Source organism: Rissa tridactyla, chromosome 3 (genome assembly GCF_028500815.1).
Source record: "Rissa tridactyla isolate bRisTri1 chromosome 3, bRisTri1.patW.cur.20221130, whole genome shotgun sequence".
NCBI lineage: Eukaryota > Metazoa > Chordata > Aves > Charadriiformes > Laridae > Rissa > Rissa tridactyla.
In genome coordinates this window covers 42,883,441-42,896,897 of record NC_071468.1, presented here as the reverse complement: position 1 = coordinate 42,896,897, position 13,457 = coordinate 42,883,441, and the positions used below count along the sequence as shown (strand labels likewise).

The 13,457-nt window shown below is 41.2% G+C and overlaps 1 protein-coding gene across 4 annotated transcripts in view; it reads left to right on the top strand.

The window, feature by feature from the left end:
* Positions 1-515: 515 nt before the first annotated feature.
* Positions 516-13,457, top strand: part of CHRM3 (cholinergic receptor muscarinic 3) — a 286,298-nt gene continuing 273,356 nt past the window's right edge. For 3 of the 4 annotated variants that reach the window (XM_054195959.1, XM_054195956.1, XM_054195961.1), the window contains exon 1: positions 516-791. The gene's annotated coding sequence lies outside the window, so the exon portion shown is untranslated. Of the gene's footprint in view, positions 792-1,282; positions 1,539-13,457 lie in introns of those variants that run through there. The other variant, XM_054195957.1, reaches the window with a different exon arrangement.

Sequence of the window (13,457 nt, the reverse complement as noted above, 5' to 3'; positions counted from 1 at the left end):
TACCAAAAAGAAGAAAAAAAAAAAAGAGACAAGGCCATCGCAGACTAATGGAAGGCTTCCCCACGTAATCTCATTTTCTGTGAGTCATTTCTCCTTGGCGGGCACTTTGCACGGGCAGGGGATGGTTTATGCAAACCTCCGTTTCCAACTCCCTGCACCCCGAGGCAGGGTCCGCGGCCAGACCCCCGCCCGCTCATCCCCGCCCGCCCGCCCCCCGCAGCGTCCCGCCGGCTCGGGGTGGCTGCGGGCCGCCGGGGACACCCCGCCATCGCGCCTCGGAGGTGCCGCCCGGTGGCCGCCGCTGCCGCCACCGGGCTCCCCGCCGGGCGGCCCCAGGGGACCCGCCCGGGTCGGACCAGGCCCGTGGCGAGGGGCGGAGGGGCGGGACGGGGCTGGGCCCCGTGAGGTCAGCGGCGGGCGGGCCAATGAGCGGCGCGGCGCGGCGCGGCGGGCAGCGGAGCCAGGGTGCCCGTCGCGTGGCGGCCGCATGGGGAGGGCGGCGGTGGCGGCGGCGCGGGACGGTCTGGCGGCGGGCGCGGGGCGAGGGGTCCCGGTGCGCCCCCGCCCACCCAGGGGGCGAGACTGAAGGAGGCGGTGCCGCTGCCCAGGCACAGGTGCGGCGGCGGCGCGGGCGGGTGCGGAGCGCCCTCCTCCCGGCAGCGCCCGGCGGGGGATGTGCCGGCCGCCGGGGGCGCGCCGCCCGTGGGAAGCGCGCTCCTAACGCCACCTGGGCTCCGCGGGGAGCGCTCGGCGCGGAGCGGGCGGCGCGGGGTCGCCGGTGAACCGGGCAGGTAGGAAGAGAAACGCCCTTTCGGGAAGGTCTGAGGGGCTTTTGTTTGGTTTCGCTGTCGTGTGTGGGGCCGCCCGGGCCGGCAGCGCAGCGGGGCTCTCCGCGGGGAAAGTTGCGGGGACGGTCCCTGCGCCGGGGCGGCTTGCGGAGCCGCGGTGCCCCGTGCCTGCTGCTTCTCCTCTGCCGGCGTGAGGGGCTGCGCTTAGGGCGGCGGTGGCCGCGGGGGGGCTCCGCGGACCGTGGCGGGGCTGCCCCACTCCTAGCGGGGCTCGGAAGAGTGGCCGCTCCCGCGGGCTGCTACGCCCCTTGAACAGCGAGGCGAGGTGCCGGCCGCCCCGCCGTGCACGCCCGTGGGCTCGCCCCTCCACTGGGACCGGGGGCTGCGGCCGAACAGCACGGCCGTCCCGTCCTGCGGCGGCTCGCCCCGGGAGCCCCGGAGCACGGCTCGACGTGCCGCCGGCTGCCGGGTTTGTCCCGCCGGGGCAGTGCGGGAGCGCGCAGCGGCGCGCGGGACCCCCCCGGCCGTTCGGTGCCCCCGCAGCGTCCCCGCGCACCGAGCGCGGCGTCTCCTGCTGTCTGGATCAACGAGGTTCCTCGGGGTTGTAGTGGGTGCGGGCTGTCGTGCAGCTGGAGTTTGCGAAGGCATCAGCGGGCAGGGTGTGCACTGCCAGCGCACCCACAGACAGGAGCGTCTGAACCAGTCCAGCTATTTACTTAAAACCAGGGCTAGCCGTATTCCCTTCGCTGTGTAAGTCTCGGGGCGGACAAACCCAAACGGGCTCATGGGTGCAGGGCTGTGGATCTTCTCGTGTGAGTTTTCTTGCTGATTAACAGGCAGAATTCTGATTGTCTGGGATTACTTTTGGAAAAACGCAAATCCCAGCAAATATCTTTGCTGACCATATATAGAAGCGTCACAGACAGAAGAACTGAACTTCAGTGTTGCTGAGACACATCAAGAAACTTTTAAAAAAAAAAAGCAAACGAAAGCCAGGATATGTATTGAGGATGTTTTTGCCCAAGCAATATATTTTTCTATGTTTACACCCTACGTTGACTGAAATGTTGGTACTTTTTTTTTTTATTTACATACCGATACACTTCAAAGTCAGTGAATGATATATTGATTTTATTTTGTCTGCTTATGTGTATTTAAACTGACAGTGTTTGGTTTGCTGACTTGTGTTGGACCAGGACTGCAGTAGGTAACACTGTTTTTTTCTAGAATGCATGCCCAGTTTGCTAGCTTTCAGAATGTGCCTTAGCATGGTAGCAAGCTGATCGCTTGTATGGTAGCAATTCTCCATGGCATGGAAGAAGTATTGCAGGGTTTGCTGATGTGTGTCTTAAAAAGTTTTCATGTTTTGCTCGCTTTTTTTTTTTTAATTTTCCTTTATTTTTTAATAGTTAGTACCAGAAGTTTTTACACATACGTTACTGCCCTGTAGAGCAATATGAAGATTACATTTTTTAGTGCTGAATCTCATTCAAAGTAATATGTTTTTACTTTGGTACCGTGTGCATGTTAACAGGGTAGCTTCAGCTTTAGGGAAGAAGACTTGAGCGGAAGCACTGAAAACCATTCTCTTGGACTATTTTGGATCTATCAGTTTTGCCGGGTTTTAGTAGCACAGCAATGAAATACTCCAGGGATAATCCAGTATGAAATTCATCTGACTTGCTGCCAGCTGTATCCAAACAGGTTGCAAGTTTTCTTCCTTTCTTATACCAGCTGTGCTCTGACAGCAAACCCAGAAATTCAGTTTTGTATTCTTTCATGTTTCATTAGAAAAAACCCAAACAAACCAACAAAACCCAGACCTAATTTATTCCAGAAACTGCTTTCAGGTGCAAATTCATGTCATTGTAAAGTAGTTGAATAGTAACTTTCTGGAGGGAGCCGATTGCATACTTTATATTTTCATATATCTGTATCACAATATCTGTATATTGTCAAGTGCAATCCATTTTTGTTTCTGTTACTGAAAGAAATTTAAATTTCATCTTGCTCATAGTAAAATAGTCTGTATCCAACAACTTAACAATATATTTTAGAGTAGCAGTCTCAGAAGCAACTTTTCGTGGTGAAAACCAACTGTCATCATATGAAACATCACAAACACAGTGCTCAATGGGGTCTTAAATTACAGTTCTAAGTATTAGTGTTAAGGATTAAAATGTCTTGGTTAATTTGTAAGCTGGTCTAAAAAATTATCACGCTTATGACACTTCATTCTAAATCTATAGTTGCTGCTTTAAAACTGTCTAACCTCCCTTTCTTGCATTTGTGTTTAGATTTTAGTCGTAGTGCTGTGAATGTTTTAAGTATCGAATCCTGAAATGATAAAGAAAAATCTTGTGATGACTAAGGTGGAAATTTCTTCTACATAAATACTACAACACTATGGTTCTTACGTTCATACCTTCCCTCCTCCCTCAGTCTTGATTTCAGCAGACAGCCTAAACGCATACTGTGTGCTGGCAATTACTGTGCTTACTCAGTGTTATGTGACTCAAAGAGGAAGGGGTGCAAAAGGTGCTTGACACTAGAAGAAAGTTTGAAGTGATCTAGATGACCTTAATTGATTTTGCTCATTATCATATTGGGGCTTGTTTGCCATTAAGAAGAGGTTCTATTCTGAGCAGATGTGGTGCTCTGAGGATGAGACAAAGTGTGAGGTATTTGAAGGCAAAGAAAGCTCTGCTCAGTGCATGTAAATGCATGGTTGCTGAGTTTAGTACATAATATGATAGAACAATTTACTAATATTATTAGTATCCCTTACTGTAGCGGCAGCTTTTCTTTTAATGAAGACATATAATTAGGCTTTAAATTAAGGAGCAGTATGAAGAAGAATATGTGGGGGAGGATATGCAATGCCATCTCTATCAGTATCCTCAGCTATATTTAAGTACCTTAGTTTGTGAATATGTAATAGATGTTTAAATGGATCTGTAAGTTTGGAATGAAAAGAAAGATCCTGGTAACACCAAAACTAGTCTGTTTTGCAAATTCATTCAACGGTGTTGCTACAATCCTGCATGACTTCATTCTGTGTCCTTCTTCGATAGAAGAACATCAGTTTTGTTAGACTGCATGGCGGCTGTAACGTGTGAAACTCTGTCAGTTAGAGATGCTGGGAGTGCGTATATCAGCTACACCTCTTGACACACGAACTGTGCTTCTCAGTCTATCCAACAAAGAGTGGTGTAGAATATACACTGGGGTGTATGTTTCTGATGGTTTTGGGGTGGAAAACAGAATAAATGAATTTAGTATAGGCCTGGTGTGGCATATTTAGATTGTTCAGGAGTTTTTTATGTCTTATTTTTGTTTTAAGAGCATGCTGCAACACTTTCTGCTGCTTGTGCCTTGGTTGAGTACCATCAGAACACAACCTTCTGCATGCAAGTCTCACTAGGAGATTCAGTGAGGGCAAGGAAAAGCTGTTGTCCTGAATGTAAATTGTTGAAATTACTGTGTGTAAAATAGGAGAGGATGAAACCACATACTCTGTCACCTATTCAGAGTATATGGTTTCATGGTGGAGGCATCAATTAGTGTGAAGGAAGGTAGGCTTAAGTGAATTTCTTCATTAAATGTTTGCAAACTGAAGGCAAGGTCTTTTCTATGGTTGGAAAATTTTTGGAAAAACAAAAGCAGAAGATGTAATTTATATTACAAATGATAAATATTTAGTTGCTGAAATGAGAGCTAGAGGCAGTTTTATACTTCTGTAAATTAATCTTGATGGAAATAGTTACAGAGAAATATTTAATAATAAAGCTACAGTATGGATAATGGGAAAATGTTTTCCTGGGTATGATGTGAAAATGCAGCCACTTGTCAATGCCATTACCTTTCCTCCTCTGTTTTCTGTGCTTTCGTTCTGAAGTTGGAGTAAACAAAACCCTAACTGTTTAATTCAGAAAACTCTCCTGCAAGCATATTCAGGATTTTGTTCATTTAGCCATTTCATATCACAGAGCTCTGTGCAGACCAACCATCTGATAATTTGCCAGGTCTCTGTTGTGAGCATTATGCCTGGTGTTGATCTCCAGGAGGTTGTGGTTGCTCTGCTAGTTTGTAGCAAGTTCTTGTATGGATATTGAATGTGTTCAGGATTGTCCATTTACATTCAACAATTGATGGAATCCTGCTCTATAATGAGTATTTCTGATTATTTTTTTTTTCCTTTCCCCCTCTGAGTGAGAAGGCAGTGTGATGACACATCAGAATACTCTCTCACCATATGTAGATGATAATCTGTCCTTCTGTGTTCCCAGTATATCCCCATGGAAAAAGATTAATAGTGACATGCAAAAGCTTATAATACAAAAAGTTAGAGTTTTCTCTCTTATTTATAAATTCATAGAGGATTAAGAAATTTGGGGGAGGACGAGTTTAAAAAACAAAAAAAAAAAGCTTGGAATTTCTGTGACATGCCTCTGTTGATGTGCCTCACTTCTGTTAAAGAAAATGTTCTAATCTCAGTGCCTATGGTCGTGGTGTTTTGTGTGATGTTTGTCTGCTTAGCTCTACGTGTGTTCATGAGTACCATTCTGTCCCTCGCTGCCTTACTTGACAGCATTATGTGTGCTGGAGCCAGATGCATAGGGCTCTTCGTGGGCCTTAGAGCTTCATGTGAGATGTAAAGGGACCTCTTTCCAGGTCTGCTTGAGTTGTGACAACATGCATTGCCCTGAAGCCTACTTACTCCTTACCTAAGCAGGAGAAGGCCTCTCCAGCATCTAGCATTAATGGTTTGCAGGAAATCTTTCCAACATTCCTGCATGAAGGTCTGAGGTATCATCTGTAGCATCTAAAGGAAATAACACTGACAATCTTGAAGGGAAAAAAACACTATGTATCATCCAGAAGGATTTACAAAATAGCTCTGAGGGGCAATCTGCCACTATCCTACAAGTCCATCATTTCATTATGAAATAAGTAAATTTATTAAGTTCAGTAATTATGTGTGATTCTAGTGGCAGAAAATAAATTATTAAGGCAGTCAAATCATACTTTTAAAAAATCTTACTAAACTTACACTGAAGAAGCAAAGCATTTCACTTCCTTCAGCCTTGCATTATAAACAGTTATGTAGATCCACACTATTCTTTATAGGATTGAAATAGCAAGTCAAGCCTAAAAAAACAATAACGATTCTCTCTAAAACCTTAAATGCCTTGTAGAAGGTACTGGTCTGCAACAAAACCAAATAATTTGTTGAGATAATAGAAGCCTTAGTGTAGAATATTAGTTACTCCTTTTGGTTTCGTACAACCTGGAAAACACTTATCGGCTTCACAGCTGTTACTCAGGAATGAGAGCAAGCAGGTCATTATCTTGAAGCAACATACTTGTATTCCCTAAAAATGCGAAAGAAAGATCTCTGCAAAACACTGAAAGAACAGTGTCAAATCTGTAGAGAAAAGTATTCAATTCCCCTTCCTTGTACTAATATAGAGGAGCTCGTCCCAGGGTACCACTGTGTATGAAAGCAGACAGATCTCTGTGCACTTGTATGTCTTCTTGAAATGCAACAGAGGCTGGGCCCATCTTGGGGTATTAAGGCAGCAACATTCATGCTGCACATACTGAAGCATGAAATATCCATTATCTTACTGCTATTTTTTGGCTAGAAGCCTTTTAGCACTCTCCGATGTTTCTCTAGTAAAAATTAATAGTACTAATTGCCACTTCTTTTATCATTAATTTCTGAATCAACACGAAGTATTGCTATAGCAACAAATCCTTTCAAACTTCACTGCAGACAATTAGTAGGAGAATTCAATCTCAATATGTACTAAGCACAATAGTAAAAACTATTCAAAGGATTAAGGAACTTTCTTTCAAAAAGAGGAGGAGTAATACAGATGCTCAAAACTGTCATGGAAGAACAGAACTTGAACATTTTCAGAATTATCTTTTTATTAATCATCTCCAATTGCTGCACAAAGGTGCATACTTGCTTCTAACAGAATAATTACAGCACACTGTGTCTCCTCCAAGATAAAACACATCACCCTGTGGAATACTCTGCAGATTTTTATCTCTGATAATGAGGTTTCACCATAAACTGCTGCATCTTCTCTCAAAGGATGGCTGTTCTTCGGCCCTGACAGTGGATGTGCAGGAAAACCCTAAGTAGGATTCAGGATTAACTGGACATCAAACAATCCAAATTTACAAAGTCAAAATTAGGTAGTGCTTTATCTCTACTTTTTCGCTAGCTGAAGCATCGTTCTCTCTTTCATCGAAATGGACTGCTATTTGCATTTTACCTTGTCATCTCTCTTGATAACAGGCAGACAGGGGAAGTTGTCCATATACACACAAATGCACAAACCAGGAGGTATGAGATATGTGGAAGATATCCACAGATGAGATATCCAAATAACTGAGGAACAGTGAAATAAAATGGAATAGTCTTGGACTGCGAGTCCATGATTGGTGTTATTGTTGGTGACAGATTTTGAGGTAGTGAAAGTTTATACACTTTTAGGAGGACCTGAGTTTCTGAGGATGTTGATTGCAGTGGAAGAAGGCTGTGCGAGAAGGGAACATAAGAACAAGTGAAGGGTAAGAACAGAAAACTGTAAATTAAGGAAATGAAGAGGATAGTCAAGTGTAGGAGAGCAGTCTGAAGGGAATATCTCAGGAGCCTGTGACCCTTGCATATGTACAGGGCAGAGAAAAGAAGGAGGGAGAGGGTAAAAGACCCAGAAAAATGGAACAACGTGATTCCTGGTGCTGAGAGAAGAAGGTACCTGTGGCAGAGATCCTGGCAAGGATGTGGCAGGTTCCTGGCAAGGAGGGGTCGCTGTGTGGACTCATGCATTCTTGGAAGACAAATGATCCCTGGAATATTTATGTATGTAAATGTCTTTCTAAAATATCTATTGCAGAAAACATCTCCCAATAAACAGAGAATGAGCAAAGTCACTTTAACAAGGTGTCTCTTAAGGAGCATTGAAAGAAAAAAAAAAAAAAGAAAGGAGAGTTGGAGACCCATCTTGGGTCTGGAGCTGCTGACATAAATTCAGGGAGATTTAAATCTAGTAAGGGGGCTTGGTGGGGGATAGAGTTGTTTGTCAAATTTCTTTGTTTGTATTGTTTTTCTGGTTATTGTTTTGTATAAAATTATCTTGGATTTCCTGTGGAAAGAGATGGGAAAGTTCACCCTTAAGAGAAAGGACACAGAGCTTCTCTGGAAGACAGAAAAAGATGATCTCGAGTGTCTGAATACCGTGTAAAAAAAGTTAACAAAGAATGACTTTAGAAAAAATACCGTTGAAAGAAAGGAAAAGTTCTACATTGAAGCAGACACTTGAATGGGCTAACCTTCAAATGCGTGTGCAAGAGAAGCTTACAGGACTACAACTCTCTGGGTAAAGGGTTGTGCTGTAGGAAATAGTTGCTAAAAATAATACTGTACAATGCAAAGGGAACTAATATAAATAGAAAAGCAATGAGGATAATTTGTAGCTCCATTTCTGGAAACTGCGGTTCGGTAGCTACTGGCTAGAGATGACGTGGTAGGCAGATGCGTTGGTTCTGCTTTTCCTTGGTCTTAAACTGCAGTGTGATAAGGGAATATATCAACAAAACTCAAGATGGTGTTTGATTTGCCTGTTGATAGATAGTCATAGGCAAGTGTCTCAAATTGTCATATATGTCCTTTTCAGTTTTTACTGAAAAAGCATCATGCTACTAAGGCTTCCAAATAAAAATATAAGTGACTATTACTTCTCCTCCTGTTCCATATCTCCATTCAAAAAATTCAGTTGCTTTGTGAAAGCAAGTACATGGAAGGTGCAGATACTTGTGAAGATGAACTGTACTTTTCATAAGAAGCAGACGGTGTTTATACTGTTCACTACTGAGTCAGTAATTTTCATTCTCACTCAACTCAATGAAAGATGTGTTTGTTTGCCAAAGGGAATGCTAAAGAGGCAAAAATGTGCAAGCAAGATTGAAAAAAGGTTTATAAAAATAGCAGTAGGTTTGTTCATCCTTAAAAAACAGTAGATTTAAAAAAAAACCAAAACAACCAAGTGGGTTTAATACATAGAAACCTTTCAGTTAGTCTTTGAAGACTGCGTAAGATGTGGTCACTTTCTGCTGCAGTCTGTCTAGAAATTTCTGATTTTCTTCTGCAATTATGCTAGCTTGAATGCGTCCACCTTGAGCTGGATGTCATGGATAGAACTTAAGCTATGTTACAAATTTGTATGAATTTGGAATCAAAACTGTTGTGATTCTGTGATTCTGTTTCTTTAATGTCCAAACTCTTTGGGAACTGATGAGTTTTTTGTGCTGATATAAAGGTTTTAGGTTCATACCCAGTGATCAAAGGTATCGGATGTTTATTTTATTGGTAAAAATGTCATTAAATTATTAATTCAAATCTAATTTTCATTACTATGATTCTGAAGATCATGTTTTATAAAAGCTGTTTCTTATAAGCACAACCCAGGTGATCCATCATTAAAAGCTTATTCTTACAAGCTGCAAAGAGAGTTTTAAAGCTGTTTACCTTTCCATTCAGTTTAAGGAAGAAAAATGTCATTTGTCATATTCACTTCTGTGTTCAATGTAATGTATTGCCATCCATGAATAAAATATTGAAGCTGAATAGATAGCATGATTCTTACTAGTGTATATTAGTCTGCTTCCCTGCCTCCTCCCCAAATAACAATGTTAAGTTGTAAAATGACAACCATGATTCTGGCAAGACTTTCTCTTCAGGAATGCTAAGCAAGCATGGATTTACTTCTGTAGATTTGTATTAAACATTTGCTTGAATTAGGTTGGGGAAAAAACAATAGATGTAGGACTCTCAGCCACTCATTTTAGTAAGCGGATGTTGAGTGTGCCATCCAGAAATGTGGTCTAGTAAATAGGTACTTGGAATGCAGGACGTCTGTGAAGCATTACATGCTGAAGTTTTTCAGGGCACTTGTGAGCAAATCTGCTGTAAGCTGCCAGGAGCAGCTCTTGAATTATGGGTATGGTAAAATCAAATTTTTAAATGTCTGAAATGGAAGAATGAGGATTATGTGACTCTTGTAGGCTGACAGCAACAATCAGGAGATCCATTAAGATCCAGGATATAGCTGAAGATGTTGAGGTCTAAAAAAGCAGATATGATCTCAACTGAACTTCATTTGGAAGAAAATAGTACACAAAGAAGCACATCTCGCCTACTTTATTTCCCCCAGCATTAGCACACATACATAATTCTAACTTGCTGTTGTGTTTGCAAGTTAAGAAAATGGAGGCTTAAAGATAAATGTGATCAGATATGTTGTTTCCAAGAAGAAAATACTGAAATTGAAAACTTTTGTGAAATAATTTGTAACATACTGATTATTTTTTAATGTAGCTAAATGTCTGGCAGAGGTCTTATCCTTGTTGTATCAGTTTGAAACTTCCCGTGGCACAATGAGTCATATGGGTGACCAATAACTTTCTCTGTGTCAGATCTCATCAACTTATTTTGCGTAATATGTTGGTTGGTTTGTTTCTGGGAATAACACATTCATTTTACAACAGCTGTACAGTTTTGCTTCTACTTTTCTTAAATTTCCCTGTAGTTACTGTTTTTATAGCTATTGTGAAGAGCAAAGGTTCCTCTAAAAAAAAAAACCAAACACAGAACCTCATCCTTTTGTTTTTATAAGGTGGGAACATTTCCTTGATATGGCTTACGTAATGGGATGGGTAAGAATTTATTTGCATTGTGTATTGATTTATATGACAAGAACAGTTGAATTCTGAGAATGCTTGTGTTGGAGCCTGTTGTGGTTGTTTGACTTGCATGACTTCAATCCTGCTTTGTGTTTTGTAGTTGGAATCAGGCACTGCAGTCTCATAAGGAGATTGTTTCTGAGTCTTAACGTTGGACATACCAAAAAACTGAATTTCAAGATTGTTCCTTTCAGTTACTCAGAATTTTTTATTGACCATGTGTTTGAAACTGTGGTGGTGGTTGTTTTTTGGCTTAGCAGCCATTTCCCTTCGCTGGGTTTTTCAGTTGGTGATGCTACTGCTCCTGATTTAAGTGTAAGCAAATGCAAGGCTTTGTGGATTCATTGGCAACTGGGCTGAATGTACAATATTAAACTATTAATTAAATTTCTTCATGAATCATGGAAAGTCTTGTACCTGATTCATGGCCAGTTCCAGGTTAGTAATGGCAGTTTGGGGAATGCAAGATAGTTACCATACTTTTTTTGACAGGAGTCCTATAAAGAAAAATTTCTATAAGAAATTTGAGAATTCTAGTGGTTATGCTTGGCCCTGAATGTGTATGCTAGAAAACTTTAGTGCTGATGCCCTTCCCTCACTCCTCCCAAACTCTCATGCCAAGTGTCTTGGATTATTAATGATTAAGAGCAATGACTAGATGCATCGTGCTTGGCTAGCCCATGCAAAAGGTTAAACCTAAAAGGTAAACCATTAAGAGGAAGCACTATGGAAGTGTTCATAAATTTAATGGTTGTATGTATACACAATCTGGCTGTGTTTCTATCTTACTTAAAGATGTGGGGTGACACCTAGCACTGTTAATACTAAAGGCTGGGGTTTTTTTGTTTTGTTCTGGATTTGGACAAACTGAGATTTCACTTCAGCCTATATTTTACTTTCTTTCCTTTTCTTTCTTTTTTTTTTTTAAGCTTGGACAATGAAAAGTATATTTTTTTTTCTCGGTTTTGCTTGTCTATTTTTTTTATAACAGTTTTTTGAGTTTTTCCGGTAGCATTGGTTCAAAAATCCTCCCATTTTTTTCTTCTAAAGATTTTGCCATCTCTTAGTTAAAATGAAACAGAAATATAAATTCTAGAAATATGTGGCCAGTCAGTCTTCTTTTGGCCAACAATGTGTGGAGTGTACGTGTGCAAAACATACTTCAAGGCCTGTCCTAATCAACTTAAGCAAAATAAATTGAAATAAATATCCCCAAACTATTTGCAGCGGTTAAATTATATTAATTTAAATGAGATTAAAGCTATAATATGCATAGCTATTTTCATGTGAAGATAAGCTTAAGCAATATTTTTCCTCTGATCCTAGTTCAGAGTAACAACCAGGCCAGAACCCTTCATTTGAGGATTATTATTTCCCTTCTGCATTTCTAATCCCCTACATTTTTTTTCTCTTTTTCTTCCTCTGCTGGTTAGCTCTGTAACTTTTCCAAATATTCTTGTTTCTATGTTATTTACAAATTTGGTTCTGATGCAGTGATCCGTATCTATGTATTAAGATTTCTAGTTGTGAGAATCATGGAACTGGAACAGATACTCGAAATAGCTAATTAAGCACAAAATCATAAGACTAGAGGTTGTTATCCACAGCCTCAGGTAGGAATTTTTGGTTTGATTGGTCTTATTAATAGATCTCAAGGGTTTGGAAAAACGTGAATCATAGGGGAAATTTGGGTGAAAGGGTACACATGGCATAGGGTTGAAGTTGTACAGATTAAACCCCAATTGTATTGTGCATGTGGAGGTAAGAAAGTCATATTCTGAATCAGCCTGTAAGAGTGAAAGATCCTTGATATGGTGTTGCAGGAATAGGAAATAATTATGGATTTGTGATTTTTTGGCATTTTGTCTCTGTAGCAAAATTTGGACAGAGAATGCTGACTAAAAGCTGAATAATATACAGAACAAAAAAGATGGGCATCTAGTGACTTCTATCAGTCAAGCAGTTTTCAACAGCTTTAACTTGGTGTTTCAATGAGACTAATAGATTGTTAGACTGCATTATTTTGTAGCAAGGTAAAGCCTTGCTACTAAATCCTTACTGTCTCGATTTAGTGAAATGTTATGTTCACTTGAGCTGTTATCACGGATGTCACTGGGACGTCATGTAAATACGTGAATATGGCTTCAGTAGTAATGTAGTGCAGAATGCTTTAAAATGGATAAATGACTGTATGTTAAAGCTTTTCACAGTCAGCTACATGTAGCAAAATAGTTATTATTTGTTAATCAGCCAAACTTTACCTAAATTGATGGTCATATAAAGTTAACCAAAATTTCTGATTTGGGCAAAGAAAAGTGATTAAAATATGAAACTTACTCATGAGCCTGTACTGTTACCAGAAGATACAAAGTTGAGCGTGCACATTATGTTTGACTGAAAGGCTAATTTTACTTTTGTAATTGCAAATATGGTGTGCAAAAAGCTGTAGAAGTGATATATTGCAATGTTTTGTCCTGAAGAGCTTAATGTAATGAAATGCAGGCTAGCGTCTGGGTGGGTATGAACTAGCCACGTCCCATTAGCTTGCGTTTACTTATGTCAATTCGTAGCTCCTCTAAAGTCATCTTCAGCTTTGCAGAGAACACCTACCATATGTGCTGAGGTTCTGCTGTCCCTGAGAATTTTAAATACCTGTAGCTGAAGCTTTTTAGGCCTCTTGGGGGAGGGGAAACAATATAAAAAGCTACTATGTAGACAGACTGTGTACCAGCTGCTTTGTTTTCCTTTTACACTTGCTTGGTGTCCTGTGTTTCTGCCTGCCTTCTACATTATTTGTTGATCTTTCTGAGATGAAAGTTACTGAAAATGTCAGCTGAGTGTTGCAGATTCCATATTGGAAAAGCAAGTGTGTGAGTATTGAGTTGTGAATTCCCATGTTGGTATTTGGAA